The sequence below is a fragment of the Cyprinodon tularosa genome, unplaced genomic scaffold, assembly GCF_016077235.1.
Source record: "Cyprinodon tularosa strain WSP-4 unplaced genomic scaffold, ASM1607723v1 ctg546, whole genome shotgun sequence".
Lineage (NCBI taxonomy): Eukaryota > Metazoa > Chordata > Actinopteri > Cyprinodontiformes > Cyprinodontidae > Cyprinodon > Cyprinodon tularosa.
The window spans coordinates 2,691-7,500 of NW_024039281.1; positions in this window are offsets into that span (position 1 = coordinate 2,691).

Genomic DNA, 4,810 nt, shown 5'->3' on the forward strand with positions numbered 1-4,810 from the left:
CTAGTGGGAAAGGGCCCCCAACCCCAAAACAATTTACCACCAAATTTAAAATGAAAAAAATATTCATATATGGGGCCCATTAGTCTGTGTATGGGAAAATTAAAACCCTTAAAGGAAACTATTCTAAATTCAATGGGGTAAATTTAAGAATGCACTTTAATATAATTGTATTCATAATAAGCAGGTTTCAAAATTTGGTCCCCATTTTATTGCTTTATTCTTTTATATTTAAGTTCTTCCAGCCTTTTTTTTTAAATTGTTTTTATGTTATGTCAATACTGTGTTCCCACAGACCCTGTTATGTATTACTTGTGGGGCCAAACATTGCCACACAAAAAGAAAATGTTAGAGAATTTTTGGGTTTTTTTTTCAACCCCTTTTTTTTTAAATTTTTTACAGTTTAGAAACAGTTTTAAAAGCAAATGATTCCCCTCAGTTCTTGTAGCCTTAAACCCTTAAGATCCTTTTCCCTTTTCTTAAATAAAATTTGTCTTTTTTTTCCTTCCCCTGTTCAGAAATTACCTTAAACCGTTCCAACGCTGAACACTTGCAGTCAGTTTATCTACTGTTAAAGAAAAATGATTTTTTTTTGACTTTTTACATTTAAACCCTTATGGCATGGGGTAAAAAACCTCCATTTGAACATATGTCTAAATTTTTGAAAAAGGGGCTGTTTTTAAATTTGTTTTAAAACTACTAATGGGTAAGTATTCAAAGCACAGGGGGCCTTAAAAGGGAGTTTTCCCTGGGGGGCAAACTTTATTTAAGCCTGCGGGGGAGAGTTTTCGGTTTGGGTTTTACGGGGAAGGTCAAAAGTTTCCGGGAATAAACAACCAGGGATGGTGACCCCCCCGCTTTCCCAAAAAGCTGCTGTGGGACCCTTATTTGTTTTTTAATGACCCTCGGAATTTAGATCCCGGGAAAAGGGTTTTTCCGCCTTTTCTTTTTTAAAATAAAGAAGCAAATGACCCCAGATGTTGCCGAAAAAAAAGGGAACCCCTAGCAGTGTCAGAGATGGCCCTTTTGGGTTTGGGGGGGGGGGGGGGGGGGGGGGGGACGGGGGGGGGCGGGGGCCCCCTTCTTGAAGGGATTAGATACAAGAGGATAAAGCTTTCTAAATAGAAAAAAAAAAGATCAGTTTTTGCTCTTGCAAAACTCTCCAAAGATGTTTTTGGAAAACTTTTTTGGCTTTCTTTCCTCCTATGTCAGGTAATGGAATGTATGCCCCTGTTGTTCTGGCGGGTTTCGGGGTGTAGGTTTTTTTTGGGATTGTTTTCTTTTTTCCAAAGTGTATGCATTTTTTATTTTGGTTTAAAACTCTTTTAATTTCTGTGATCACACCAATTTTGGGTTTTTTATTCCCAAAAAACGCAGTCCCCGAGTGGACCGGGGGAAAGGGGAAAATCAAAACCCAAAATTTTTTTCCAAAGTTAACTATGTTAGAATATTTTCTTCCTTTACAATTGGGGGCTCGTCCCGGGTTTTGGGAAAGTCCCGGGGGGCCCGGTTTTTTGGTCCTGTTTGTTTCCGTTTGGCCCGACGCTTGGGTGGGGTTTAAGACAGTATTTGATTTTTTTTCAGTTGTCTGAAGCGCCGGGGTGGTGGGACCGGGGCTGATTTGCTGTGTGGGGCCCTTTCACAGTTTTCAGAAGCTGCAGAGGAAAGATGGGATCCCCCCTAAATGAGTGGGGTTTTTTAAAGGGAAATTTAATAAATACCCCTTTAAGGGAACTGTGGCTTTTTCAAACGGAGCCTTTAGTTAACTCTGATTTAAACCCCTTGGGGTTTTTTTAAAAAAAGGGTTTTTATTGTTTGTTTAAATTAAATTTTAAATTGTTTTAATTTAAAATAAAGTTTAAATTTAAATTTTTTTTAAACCCTGGGGAAAGCAATCCCGGGCCTCTAAAAAAAAGTTTTTTGGAAAATTTGTGTTTTGGGTTTTTAGTTTTGGCTTGTAAAAGCCGGAAAATTTCGACTCATCCCCAGGGGAATTATAATTTTTTTGGGTTTTTAATTTGGATCGATTTGAAACCCACTCATGGAAAAGGACTAATAGCGGGTTTTAATTGGACCGATTTGTATCACTCGGGGGAAAAAGGAAATAAAAAGCAGGTTGGATAAACCTTTCTTTGGCCCCCTTTTTAAGGGGGTTTTGCTTATATAAAAAGGACTAAAATAAAAAATTTTTGATTTAATACGGTTCAATCGCTCTCCCCCAAGCTAAAAAAGGAAAAAAACCTTTTTTGTCACGGGGCGGATTGAGTGTTTGAATAAACAAAAAGGAGGCTTTTTTTTCCCCTCGAGCTTGCCCAGCTTTTGAAGTGAGGACTGAGAAGTTAAAATAGAATAAAGGGTTTTTGAAAAATTAAAATTTGGGACAATTAAAAAAGCGTCATACATTTTTTTAAACCGGCCCCCTTTAGGGTTTTTTTTTTCTTTTTTTTCTGTTTTTCTTGACTGAACAAACAACTTGTCTGTTTTCTTTTGTTTGGTATGTTTTTTTGGGGTTTGTGCTGTGTGTTTGTTTTCCCCCCGTTATACTTTTAGCCTATGTCCCACCACGGGGTGCTGTCTATTCGTCTGTCTGTGTCTGAATTGTGCTGAGATTGTGGGAAGTGATTTGTGTTTAAAGGGTTTGGGGTTCAAAAATTTATTTTTTAAAAATTTTTTTTGCTGGATGTTTTTTTTACAAAATTTCTGTTAAAAAAATGTGTTTCTGTGGGACGGGAGGTGTCTCCGTTTTGGATGCAATTTTTTGTTTCAAAAGGAGGGGGACTGATTGACCCCCTTATTTGCTTTTTGGGGAGGCTTCATTTTCGTGCTTTTTCCCAGCCACGCTTTCAGGTTTCTTGGTTTTTGTGTGAATTGCTTTAGGACGGGAAATTTTGGTTGAAATGAAAAGTACAAAATAAAAATTTTAACAAAATGTTTTTACTTTTCAGCGGGTAAAAATTTTGTTGCATCATTCCCAAAGGCCCTAGAGCACGGGAATGACCCAATTTTTTTATTATAATACGTAACATTGCATCACTTAAATTTCTAGGTTTCCGGACACAGGAGGGAACACCCTCACTGTTTGGGAAAACAGGAAAACATAGGGGATTTTTTTCTGCTTAACGGTTTTTTTTCCCCTGTTAATGTGGGGAAAAATTTTAAAAACACTAATGAATGCCCTTTGTTTTTTGGGTAGGCGTCTTGTGTGCACCCCTTTCCCGCATTTTAAACAGGGACCAAAATGAACTTTTTTTGGGGGTTTTTCCCCTAAGGGGGTCTAGGTACCCAAATTTAATAACAGTGGGCTATAAATAAAATACGGTTGTGGGTAAAAATTGGGATTTTTTTAAAAAGGTTCATAAAAACTGAAAATTTTTAAACTATTGGAAAATAAGTCTTTTTATTTTTTTTTTTTAAAACCCAAAGGTGTTATAATATTTGTTTTTTAAGACTTTTACAGGATAAATTTTTTGGTTTTGAAAAACGGGGGGTAACTTCCTGCATCTTTCTTAAAATGTTTTGGGATGAGTTCTGCTTGGGGGGGGAAATGAAAGTGAATGTGGGGGGCAGAGGGCCCTTTGGAGGGTTTTTTTGGATGCTTATGTAAATATGACCTATTTTAATTTGGGTACGGGGTGTGATTTTTTCTTTTTTTAAACTTTTGGTTACACTGAAGGTTTTTTTTAAAAAATTTATGTTTTTTTTTTAATTTTTTAAGGGGGAAAATTTTTAAGGTAATGAGGGTTTTTCATTTTTTGGTTTTGTCACAATTTGGTTGAAGTAAATCATCTGCTTTGCATTTGAAAATTAATTTAAACGAAAAATTCAGCCTTGGTTTTAAAGCGATAGTTGTAGTTGTTGGGAAAATTGTGTTTTCCCCCTTTGACTAACAACATTTAACAAACTAACCAAAATTTCTAACAAAAAAAACTTGGTTTTTTTCATTGGAAAAAATTTTGGACTTTGTTAAAATTTTGCATAATGGGGGTAAGTTTTTCCCCCATTTTTTTTTTTTCCCCAACCCCCAAAAATTTTTTTTCCCTTTTTGGAAAAAAGGGAAAACAACGGGGGGGATTTTATAAAGAAAAAGACATTACAGATGGAACTTTAAAATTTTTACATAACCCTCATTTAGTTTAAAACAAAGATGGAAGTTTTGGGGAAAAATTGGAACATTTTATGATTTTTTGGTTTTTTTTCAAATTATTTTTTAAAAGTGACATAGTTTTCCAAATTTTTTTCAAAAGAAAATTTTTTATTATATAAACAGGGGGAAAGGGGGGCAGAAGTGCCCCAAAATTTCCCTGGTAAATTTTTGGATAGGGTTTTAATGGTAAATTTTTTAAATTCAATTTTTTTGATTTTTTCGTTTTCCCAAAAATTGAATTTTGGTTTTCTTTTTTTTAAGGTTTTCATATGGGCCTACCTGTTTTAATTTCAATTTTTGTTTTGTGATATAGAAAGTTCTACAAAATTAGATTTTCTCTAAATTTTTTGAAGGGTTTTTAAATAACATTATGCCATGTTTTTTTTCTTTTAAAATTGTTGAAGATTTCTCCCATAAACAGCTGACTTTGATTATATACATTTGGGGGTGAAAATTTGGGTTAATTTTGGGAAAAATTTTTGGGGTTTAAAACTGCTAATGAAATTCAGATAAAATGAAAAATTGAATTTTTTAAAAATTTTTTAAAAATTTTTTTAAAGGGGGAAAAAAAGGTTTTTTTAAAAAAAAAAAATTTTTTTTTTTTTTAAAAAAAATTTAAAAAAATTTTTTAAAAATTTTCCCCTTTTTTTTTTTTTTTTTTTGGGGGTT